The sequence below is a fragment of the Bos taurus genome, chromosome 9, assembly GCF_002263795.3.
Source record: "Bos taurus isolate L1 Dominette 01449 registration number 42190680 breed Hereford chromosome 9, ARS-UCD2.0, whole genome shotgun sequence".
Lineage (NCBI taxonomy): Eukaryota > Metazoa > Chordata > Mammalia > Artiodactyla > Bovidae > Bos > Bos taurus.
Window position 1 is genome coordinate 84,540,590 of NC_037336.1, and position 12,319 is coordinate 84,552,908.

The 12,319-nt window shown below is 36.6% G+C and overlaps 1 protein-coding gene across 6 annotated transcripts in view; it reads left to right on the plus strand.

The window, feature by feature from the left end:
- The window catches only part of STXBP5 (syntaxin binding protein 5), a 157,927-nt gene that overhangs the window by 34,493 nt on the left and 111,115 nt on the right, over positions 1–12,319 (plus strand). The gene's annotated exons all lie outside the window — the stretch shown is intronic.

The following is a 12,319-nucleotide window of genomic DNA, read 5'->3' on the forward strand; positions in this document are numbered from 1 at the left end:
ATTGGCTTGGATTATCTGACTTAAAATGGCAATAAGTGAGTGGAATTACCCACATTGATTTGGCCTATCTCTGGAATTCAGTTTGGTTTAAGTGTCTCCCAGAGTATGTGGGTAACTTGAGGAAGATATGGGCACACTGATGAACCTCTGACTAGTGTTAGAAAGGAATGTACTGAAGAGTAGATGGTAGATAGGTAAACAACCGTGTCCACGATACTTTCCACTGTCTTCAAAATGAAGTTGAAACTTCTACTCAGCATGCCCTAAAAGGTCTTGTAAGATCTGCAACCCTTCTTTTTACTCACTGTAGTTTCTTTTCACTACATTTCTCCCTCTCTGTATGCATTATAATCCAGCCACCCTGGTTTTTCAGCTTTTTAATAAATTATCCTCTCTTATGCTTATTTGTATGAGCTGACCTCCCTGCTCAAAAATCACCTACGATTATCTTTCCATGGCTCACCAATGCCTTTTCATCTTTAAAGTCTTGTCATTTCCTTTACAGGTTTTTCTGTAAGTTCCCAAGTCTGGGTTTTGTATTACCACATAGTATGGTGCTCTTTCCCTAAAACAGCACAAACCATTGTTGTTGTCTAGTCATTCAGTCATGTTCAACTCTTTGTGACTCCATGGACAGTAGCCCACCAGTCTCCTCTGTCCATTCTTCAGGCAAGAATACTGGAGTATTTTGCCCTTTCCTTCTCCAGGGGTATTCCCGACCCAGGGGTTGAACCCACGTCTCCTGTGTCTCCTGCATGGGCAGGCTGATTCTTTATGGTGAGCCACCAGGGAACTCTAGACTTACTCTTATGGCCTTGGTTTCTTAATTGTCTTCTCAATTAGAAAATAAATTGTATGTATTTTCCTTATTTTTTTCTCAGCAGCAGTCTCAATGCCTGATATTCAGTAAATACTCTAAAAAAGTTTGATTCTTACCTGATTGCCTTTGCAGAAACAGAGGAATCTCTTTTCTCTTGAAGGCATGACCCTCCACACACTGTTACTGTGTGGGAAATAGGTTCCAACAGGCAGAGTCTTCAAATGAAAAAAACAGGAGTGTTTGCTCCAGGCTATTTTGATATAATCTTTATATACCTCCCACTAATCCAAAACTTGCTAGGTTGTTTGATTATCCTTCAAGTGCTCTTTGGTCCATAGGTCCATAGCAAAGCTTTTACATTTTTTCCTTTTTTTGTAAAAAGAGTGAAATGGGAGAATAGAGCTTTGAGCAGTGTATTTCTTTTTCCTAAACCAGCATGCCTGGGAGTTAAAGCACACTTCAATCTGTAATAATCTGGCAGTGATTTTCAAAATGAAGATGGTTTTATTTTTCATTTTTCTGCCTTATTAGCAAGAATTTTCAGGACAAGGTTCAATGATATTGTTGATAGCAAGTAGCTTTTTCTTTTTAATAATTATAATAGTACTGCTTCTAGAGTTTTATTGTTAGCATAATATAGGTTTTTGATTTAAGATAAGAGTTTTTCCCCTTAAGAATTGGTTGTCAATTATGGAAGTTAACGAATCCACCTGCAATGCAGGAGACATGGGTTTAATCCATGGATCGGGAAGATCCTCTGGAGAAGGGAATGGCAACCCACTCCAGTATTCTTGCCTGGAAAATCCCCTGGACAGAGAAGCCTGGTAGGCTACAGTCCATGGGATCACAAAGAGTTGGACACAACTGAGCAACTAACACTTTTATGGAAGTTGTATTTTATTTTAATGCCTTTATAACATATTTTTAGATGACCGTGTGATTTTTCACCTCCCTTCTCCCTGAGGATTTAATCTGTGACATTAATAGATTTCCTAACACTAAGTTTTGGAGTTTTATGGTTTAGAAGACAGGAGAAAACAGAACAATGGGAAGAGGAGTAGTGACCGGAGGTGTAAGTGAAGGAAATTTTGTGGAATTAGAGTATCTGTGTCAGGAGTTAGCCCTTTCAGCCTAACCAGTAGAATTAGAAATACCTTAGTGAGCTGTATTGTAACACTCTCAGCTCGGAAAGAACTCAGAAAATTTAATGCTTATCTGACACTAAGCCCCCACAAATACTCAATCTTTTAGACTTTGTTGGAAAGCTATGAAGTTAAATGTGTCTTAGATGTGGAGTTACTGCTAAAATAGAAAATATATAGTATTAAAACCATTAGAGAAGGAAATGAAGAAAATAAATAGGGGTTAGGAAAAGAGATAAAACATTAGAAAAACAGATGTTTAAGGAAAAAAAATTGGTTCAACTAAATCAGTAATCAGAATCATTTAGTATTCAACTAAATCAACTACTAAAATCAACTACTGAAATTTGGGGGTTTTGAGACTGGATTTAAAAACAATAAAATATAGCTGTTAAACTGTTTATAAAAGATATACCTAAAACATAATTACACAAAGTTAGAAAGTAAATGGAAGGAAAAAGGGAAGAAAAGCACAGATCATGCAACAAAGGTTACAGTGTTTATAGAAATACCACTAGCAAAAATAAAAACTTCATTTCAGGAATAAAAGAAAGGTTTAGCAAATGGAAAGTTTCACACTAAGGAATACTCAAGTTTTAAAATGTCACTCATCTCCATGTCTATAAATTCAGTACTGTTTGAATCAGAATTTTAGCAGCATTGCTCATTGAACTTAATAAGGTGATCTGCAGTACATTTGGAAAAAAGAAAGTCTCAGAGCAACCAAGACAGTTTTGAAAAAGAAATACGAGACAATAGGGCTTATTTATTAAATATCAAAAATCATAAAAGTATAGATTAAAAGGGTTCAGTAATTATAAGGGAAAGACAGATGAATCAAAACACAGTAAGTGGACTCTAGAAATTTGTATATGAAGAGAAAGAAAGATACACACACGCTTGATATATGACAAAGGTGTCATTGCAAAAAAAAAGGATGCTGCAGTAAACAAAAGATGCTGTGACGGCTTTTATCCAAATGGGGAAAAGTGGTCCCTACTCCGTGACTAAAATAAATTGCATGCCAGTTAAAAACCTAAATGCAAAATGAACAAAGAAAATGTAAAACTTGAAAGGAAATGACAGGGAGTATCTGTAAGACCTGAGCAAGGTGTGCTTAAATAGCATAAATAAAAAACACAAGCTAAAAATGAAAGGATTAAAAGTTCTGTACAGTACACTTACCATAAAGTTAAAAGGCAAACCTCATTCACCAGGTACTGATAGATAAGAACAGGAAATTCAGAACAATTTGTACAGTACTCTTTTTAAAACAATGACTCCCTCCGCACTCCAAATTCATGTTGTCTTATGTGTATGTTATGAACATGGAGCAAAAATATGGAAGAATATGCTGCTGCTGCTGCTGCTGCTGCTGCTGCTAAGTCGCTTCAGTCGTGTCCAACTCTGTGCGACCCCATAGAAGGCAGCCCACCAGGCTCCCCCGTCCCTGGGATTCTCCAGGCAAGAACACTGGAGTGGGTTGCAATGTCCTTCTCCAGGAAGAATATGCAGTTCCAGGCTATTACTATGACTTACAGGGAGAGTAAATTTTAGAGAAGATGAACATAATAAAAAACTATTAAATGATTTCAGTTCAGTTCAGTCACTCAGTCGTCTCCGACTCTTTGCGACCCTATGAATTGCAACATGCCAGGCCTCCCTGTCCATCACCAATTCCCGGAGTTCACTCAAACTCAGTCCATCGAGTCGGTGATGCCAACTAACCATCTCATCCTCTGTTGTCCCCTTCTCCTCCTGCCCCCAATCCCTCCCAGCATCAGAGTCTTTTCCAATGAGTCAAGTCTTTGCATGAGGTAGCCAAAGTACTGGAGTTTCAGCTTTAGCATCATTCCTTCCAGAGAACACCCAGGACTCATCTCCTTCAGAATGGACTGGTTGGATCTCCTTGCAGTCCAAAGGACTCTCAAGAGTCTTCTCCAACACCACAGTTCAAAAGCATCAATTCTTCGGCGTTCAGCTTTCTTCACAGTCGAACTCTCACATCCATACATGACACCTGGAAAAACCATAGCCTTGACTAGACGGACCTTTGTTGGCAAATGATTTAAGTCTGTATAAATGTACAAATAGAATAATATTAATGCATTTGTGTATGCATATATATATATATCTGTATAATATTTATGCACTTTCGTGTGTGTATATATATAGAGAGAGAGAAAGAAACTTCTTCAGTAGTCAAGCCATAGACTCAAGATATTTAGAGTATGCCCTTTACTCTTTAAGTAATCTAATATATAAATGGAAAAGTATAGTTAACAACTCAGTTGCACATGAGTTGTTCATTAACTAAATTGTGTCCGACTTTTTGCTACCCCAAGGACTGGAGCATGCCGTGCTTTCCTGTCCTTCACTATCTCCCAGAGTTTCCTAAAAGTCTTGGCCATTGAGTTGGTGATGTCATCCAGCCATCTCATCCTCTGTCACCTCGTTTTCCTCCTGCCCCCAATCTTTTCCCAGCATCAAGGTCTTTTCCAATGAGCCAGTTCTTCTCATGGGTACCAGATAGCTTTTGTTTATCGTACCATTTGTTATATAATAATACTTTGACACCTTTATTTGCAAAGGTGAGTAATACTATTAAAAACAGAACTGTAAGAAACCCAGAAATCCTCCATACAACAAGCAACAGTGTTTTTCCGATGTTGTTGGTTATTTCTGTAGTTGACATACACTGTTTTCATATATGATAGTCACTGTTTTACTTACTGATGCTCAGTTTTTTGACATCCATTGATGATGTTAAGGTCTCATTTCACAGGAAGGGTTATTAATAGCATGATTTATTCGGACATATTTCCAAGTTCTTAACTGTTTTGTAAAAATTGAGATGTAATTGATAATATAGTAAATCAATACAAATGTAAAATGACCTTCAAAGATCTCTGAGGCTTATTTTTTGAAACTTTTATTACATTTTACTTCTGTGTTATAGATATGATGAAGATTTTTCTAAAGTAGCTGTGACAGTTTATCAGAAAAGATATGTGGGACTACAAATAGAAAAGTCCTTTGGACAGATTTATAAATTGCTTTCAGCTGACTCTGCTGTTTTGAGAATATTTGAACATTTCCATGTCATTAATGCAAACTTAAGTTTTCATCTAATAACAGGACAGTATAAGGTACAATTGATTTAAGAAAAATACCAAATAACATTTTGCCGGGGACCAGCCCCGGCTGATCCAGGGTATTCGAAGGGGAGACGGCGTCGGCGACTATTTATATGCTAATTAGAGATATAGAGAACAATAGAATGAGGATAGCTCAGTAGGAAATTTCAGTGGAGAAAAGAAGCTGAGTAGCTTGGTTTACGCGGGAGACCAATAAAACTTCAAGACAAGAAGTTTGCACCACTTACGTAGGCCGCAGGCGCCCTCTCGAATAGCGGAAGGTGTCTCACCCTAGACACCTTCTCGAGTGGGTCTTAGAAGCCCAGGCATGATTAGTAAGCGTGGTGGGTTCCGCGCTCCAGATGGAGACTCAGCTGGAAGTTAAAAGAAAGAATGACATGGGGAGACCAAGCGTTGGTGAGCAAGGCCCGTAGCTTTATTTTTAACAGGGGCTTTTATACCCTAAGTTACACATAGAGGATAATAGGGGATGCAAAGTCAGCAGTCTTTGGTTCTTATCAAAAACCAAGGTTTCTTTCCTGCAAATGTATCGTATACAAATGGTTTAGGTGATTTACATCATCTTCTGGCCAGAAGGCCTACTAACATTTTATGACTCTTGACAAGGACTTATCAACAAAGACTTACTTTCTCTAAGAGTAATTATTTCAAGGTTTGGCACCATCTTCCAAAGATAAAATTGCATTCCTATAGGGCAGATGTGTAATGGGTTTACAACAAAGAAAGAATTTATTACCTTAAGGGTCTAAAGTTACTAACACCAAGGCCACTACTTATTTTTTCTACATACCCACTATTAATTGATACATATTCAAGGATACAATTCAGGGGATGTGAAAACTTGGCAACAAGCATTGACTCATCAATGAAATCCTTTACTAGTTTATTCTGACAGTTTTTAACTCTCTGAGAGGCTCTAAGCTATTTGAATATCTTAAGCTTCCCATGCCTCTCGAGGCTGGGAGACTGTAAACAATCGTATGCATAGCTGCAGGAGTCCGGGTAAACTTGTCAGGCGAGTTAGAGAGCCATCAGAGGGGTTTGGATTTAAACACTCCTAATTGCCCAGGAACTTTATTAATTGGAGCTGTAAGTTAACTCTTTGACACAGAGAGAGAGAGATGGTGGTAGGGGACAGCCCCCAGTAAAGTCAGAGGTGAGAGCACAAAGCAATAAAGTAGGCAGACTGGTTTTTTGGGGGAAAATGCTCGAGAATATCCGGGGGGACTCCTGAGGCTCGATCCCGCCTTTGCGTATGCCGAGCCTCCTTCCTCATGACCTTTGTCATGAGTGGAATGCCTCACCGGCTCCCCGCAACATTTGCTTTTTTATTTTCTTCTGCATTAATTCACTTGATAAACAATGATTAAGATCCTGACTCATGCAAATACTATAATAAATTCTGGAGAGACATGGAAGTTATAATTGTCTAAGGGAGATGGAATAGCTAATTACAGTGCAATGGAAAATGTGATATAAATGTAGTGAAATTTTCTTATGAAATTATAAAGATTAAAATTAACCAGAAAAAGGGTGTATCACCATGTTTGGGGAATTTTAGATAAAGCATTACAAAGGAGCCCATATGAACAGATTTGTAGGGTTAGTAGGAATTTTCTACAATGGCACAGGGGAAAGGGAATTTCCATAATTTTCAGATGTTCTGATTTATAAAGCAATCTCACATGTTTCAGGAACTATATTTTGTTAGACATTGTTAGCTGTATAATCCATAGAGGATAATTTTGGAAAGATGAACAGGGTCTACTCCTGAAAAGCTGTATGCAATTATAAGAAAGTTATTTTCAGCCTTTTTCCAACTTTTAAATCATTAAATGAATAATGTTGTCTGAACAAGACATGTTAGTAAGTAGGTGTTTTTTGATCACTTTATACTATCATATAGATAAGTAGCTGATGAGGTACATCTCTTTGCTGCGTTAGCCAGGGTTCAACATAGGAACAGAAAGCCCTGTAGATATTTTTAGCATAAAGGAATTTAATTTAAGGATACTACTGTTTATAATATGTTTGGAAGTGTGCCGGAACTGTTAAGTTTTAGACTTACTATTACTGCCGTACAACTGCCTCTTGCCATGTAAACCTCAGGAGCAGATCTTGGAATGCTGTGTTCGGTTTCCACTGCTCTTAGACCTCAGGTTTCCATGAACATTCTTGTCAGCAGAAACAGCATCAGAAAAAAGGTCTTCACCTCACTTCTGCCTACAAATCTTAAGCACATTCAGTTAGTAGAAACATAATAGCATCTAGAATTCCAGTTGTAGGAGGGTTTGGCAAATACAAGTTTTAGCTTTCTAGCATCTCAAAGACGAGAAGGCCTATAGGAGGATATGAAGAGAATACTGAGTAGCAGTTGACCAAATCCAGACTATAACCTCCTTTCTCAGACATTTATACCACAAAGTGTCAGTAAATATTGCCTAAGAAGCATCATGGTAGAAGATAGGAAGCCGTTAGAATCTTTCAAGCAAGATAATGGTGTCTGTGACCTCTCTTTGCTTTGAAAAGATAACTCTTGGGGCAGCTTGGAATTGATTTAACAATCAGTGGTAATGGTTTAAATTAGACCCAGGCCACAGGGCTAGAGAGAGATTAAGTCAAGAATATCTGATTGTTTTGTTAACTAACTTAATAAATTCTCACAACTTTTTATAGTTCATTTGTCCATTTAATGAATATTTGTTGAGTATTAGGTGCATGATAGTGTAATATTTGCAAAGACTGTAAAAGTGATGACGTATTTCTTGTCATGTTGGGCTGATCGAATGGTAGTCTAAGCATGTAGAGGAGTTTATTGGCTCATATTTCTTTCTATGGATTAAATTGTAAAGTTGTAATCATCTGTGTATTATGCCCTTCTTTATGGGTGGTTAATTTCAATATAGGAGGCTGTTTGTGTTCTCCTGTTAAAGAAAATTGGTAATAGTAAATCTTCCTTACAGTGCTTATTGACTACATAGTATTTGACAGATTGCTGCTAAGGATAGTGAATAGAATATTTGTATCACTCCCTAACAGTTAACATATTGCACATTTTTTTAAAGTTCTTCAAGCAAATATAAAAATTGTTGTGTTCCCAGTAATACTTTGTGTACATTAAATACATTTATGTGTAAGTTCAGTATAGGGAGTTAGAATACAGCTCCATTTAGTGTCACACTGAAGGAATTCAACTTTATTATCTGTGTATTTCTAATGTATTAGTTTCATTCACACTTTTTATTTTTTTGGCTCAACTTGTTCATTTTAAAGTTTCTTTTCAGCCTCAAGTTAATATTCCATTCTTATTTAACCTTATAGTGTTTACTGGGTTTTAATGTTTTCCATGTGGTCTCAACTATATGTAGTATTATAAATTATTTTTAGTATAACCTTTTCCCTTAATAATGTCAGCACATAAACTTAACTTGGTTTCCTGGTATTAGTAAAAATTGAAGTCACTGTCATTTATTATGATGTTTATCACCTGAAAATTAAAAAATCTTTATGATAAAAGTACATGAAAAAAATAGTTATGAATTTGATTTTAATCACAGGTAATGTTTTAGCTTCATGATAAATACACTTACATTCCTAAAAAGTTTTCCTGAGGCCTTTTTAACATAACTCTAGAGCTTTAAGAATTGGTTTGCCTATGTTTCATGACTTCATTTTCAACTAAAAATTTTAGTTGAATAGATTATATTATGTAATAGATCAATTATCTATTCCTGAATATCAAAACATCCCAAAATTTAAGAGGCTAAAATAATGATTATTTTGTTTGCTTACCATTCTCTGCATCAGCCACTTGAGTTGGGCTTCGCAGGAGTCGTTTTCTCCTGTAGTCAATGTACCACACTCATGTGGTTGCTCTACTGACTTGGGTGATCTAGGCTTGCCTTCTCATTTGTCTGATGGTTGATGCTTGCTATGGACTGGGCCATTGTCTCCAGAAGTTTCTTCTGGGTTTCATCACATGGCATCTGGGTCCCAAAAGTATAAGGAAGAGGGAAGCCATAACGTGCAAGTTCTTTTCAGTCTCCGCTTGTGGCACAACTAAAGTTCCGTTGCTCAGTAAAGTCACATTACCAATCCTAGCATTAGCGTTGGGGAGATGGTGCAGGAGAGAGCGTACGGTGGGTGGAGATGAGATCTTCTGGAGCTATCACTGTAGTATTTTCCATATGTGATATTTGGTTCATTGTAGAAACCTTATTTCCAGTATTTTTCACATCTTTTGATCTGAACTCTTTTTGAAATGATAGTTCAGTCCCCTTTGTTTCATGACTACTTTTACTGAAAAAAATTAGATTTCCATCATGGATTGCTTTCTTCAGTCCAGTCACTCAGTTGTGTCCAACTCTTTGCAACCCCATGGACTGCAGCATGCCATGCTTCCCTGTCTGTCACCAACTGCCAACAGTTGCTCAAACTCATGTCTATCGAGTTGGTGATGCCATCCAACGATCTCATCCTCTGTCATCCCCTTCTCCTCCCATCTTCGATCTTTCCCAGTCAGTTCTTCGTATCAGGTGGCCAAAATATAGGAGATTCAGCATCAGTCCTTCCAGTGAATATTCAGGACTGATTTCCTTTAGGATGGACTGGTTGGATCTCCTTGCAGTCCTGGGGACTCTTCAAGAGTCTTCTCCAACACCACAGTTAAAAAGCATCAGTTCTTCAGCACTCAACTTTCTTCATGGTCCAACACTCACATCCCTGTTTGACTACTGGAAAAGCCATAGCTTTGACTAGATGGACCTTTGTTGGCAAAGTAATGTCTCTGCTTTTGAATATGCTGTCTAGGTTGGTCATAGCTTTTCTTCCAAGGAGTGAGTGTCTTTTAATTTCATGGCTGCAGTCACCATCTGCAGTGATTTTGGAGCCCAGGAAAATAAAGTCTGTCACTGTTTCCATTGTTTCCCCATCTGTTTGCCATAAAGTGATGGGACCAGATGCCATGATCTTAGTTTTTGAATGTTGATTTTTGAGCTAGCTTTTTCACTCTCCTCTTTCACTTTCATCAAGAGGCTCTTCAGTTCCTCTTCACTTTCTGCCATAAGGGTGGTGTCATCTGTGTATCTCAGGTTATTGATATTTCTCCTGGCAATATTGATTCCAGCTTGTGCTTCATCCAGCCCAGAATTTTGCATGATGTACTCAGCATATAAGTTAAATAAGCAGGGTGACAATAAACAGCATTGATGTACTCCTTTCCCAGTTTGGAACCAGTCTGTTGTTCCATTTCCAGTTCTAACTGTTGCTTCTTGACCTGCATACAAATTTCTAGGAGGCAGGTAAGGTGGTCTGGTATTCCCATCTCTTGAAAAATTTTCTGCAGTTTGTTGTGACCTACCCAGTCAAAGGCTTTTGCATAATCAATAAAGCAAAAGTAGATGTTTTTCTGGAATTTTCTTGCTTTTCGATGATCCAGCAGGTGTTGGCAGTTTGATCTCTTGTTCCTCTGCCTTTTCTAAATCCAGCTTGAACATCTGAAAGTTCATGGTTCACAGACTGTTGAAGCCTGGCTTGGAAAATTTTGAGCTTTACTTTGCTAGTTTGTGAAATGAGTGCAATTGTGTGTTAGTTTGAACATTCTTTGGCATTGCCCTTCTTTGGGATTGGAATGAAAACTGACGTTTTTCATTGCTTTCTTAGATTCATTAAATAACAAAATGTGCATATAGTTTTTAGTATGCCAATACATGTTATTCTTTTTAAGTAACCAATTAATATAAATTTTCACCAATTTAATTATTTAATAAAAAGCTTCCTTAGTTATATATCTTAATTTCCAACAGAGAAGACTAAGATTCTTATTTTGTAACAAGGAAATAAGGTCATGTTTGTATAACAAATTTAAAGGACACTAACTCATTATAGTAAGTCAAGTCCAGTTTGTGTTAACCACCAGCTTCATATTTTGGTAACTGACTAATTAAATTGCCCCAAATTTTAGAATCTTGTATTTCTTTGTAAAGCATGTTGATTGACTTGCTTCATTTTAGTAGTGCATTTCGAGGAACCATATTTTCTTATTGGCCTTTCCCTAAGGCACTGGCATGGTATTGTTTTATTTGATTGCAACATGGAATTTTATTTTTCTCATTATATTCCTAATCCAATATGTTCATGAAAATTTGCTAGTTAAGAAATTATCAAGTTAATTGTGATAAAAAAAAAAAAAAAACATTTGACTTTCCCCCTCCTCAATTGACTTAAATAATCAAGGTAGTTTTGGAACTGAGTAAGTTTTAAATTTGGTGGGGCATTGTACAAATATACCCCTATGGTTCGTATTGTTTTTAAGTGTACAAGACTCATTCTAGGGATAATATTAAAGTCTTTGTGCCAGATCAGTAAGTAAACATTTTAAGTTCCTTCTTAAAATGTTAAACATTAAATAGGATAAAGATTAAAAGATAAAGATGCTTAAAATTTCCCAGCAATGTAAGTTGGTTTTATAGTTGACTGGAGGGAAAAAAAAACCTTACTATGGTAACTAATATTGAAAAGTGAGTCTAGGGAAAAACTCTAGATTTCTTTCTGAACAGTAAAGAATTTGTTCTGACTTCACTTTAAATATTTGAGAAACAGCTGTAGTGTGGTGTTGCTGTGCTAAGAACAGAAAATATTGTTAGATATATCCAAAATCTCTACCATTAAGGAGGTAAGTTTAAACTTTGTAAACATATGACTTAAATAATGTTAGTATTAAAATCAAAGGTGGATCATGTAATTGTATTAAGCCAGTAACTACTGCTTTTTTGAAGAATAATGGATAATTGCAAAAAAGCAGTACAGATCAGGAAGATGGATATTTCTGGGGGTTTTTTTGTTTTTTTTTTTTAGGTCCAACTCATGATTTTGGCTTATTTTGAAATTATTTTTGAATTTTCAGAATGTTTCAGCTATACTCATGTTTCACTTTAGGGCACATTTCAAATGAGATAGTTTATGATATTTATCGCATTGTTCATTTTGTACCTGGCATGCTATTAGTGTAATTTATTTTCTTCATGTTGTTAAAATTTGCCTATAACTTAATTGGTAGAGTAGCGTTTAGTTTTTTATAATAATTAGCTAACACTTATTGAGCACTTACATATGTCAAGGCCCCATTTTAAGCATCTACCATGCTTTGTCTATTTGATCCTTTCACTGAGGCTCTGCTGCTTAGACACTAAAGCTCTAAG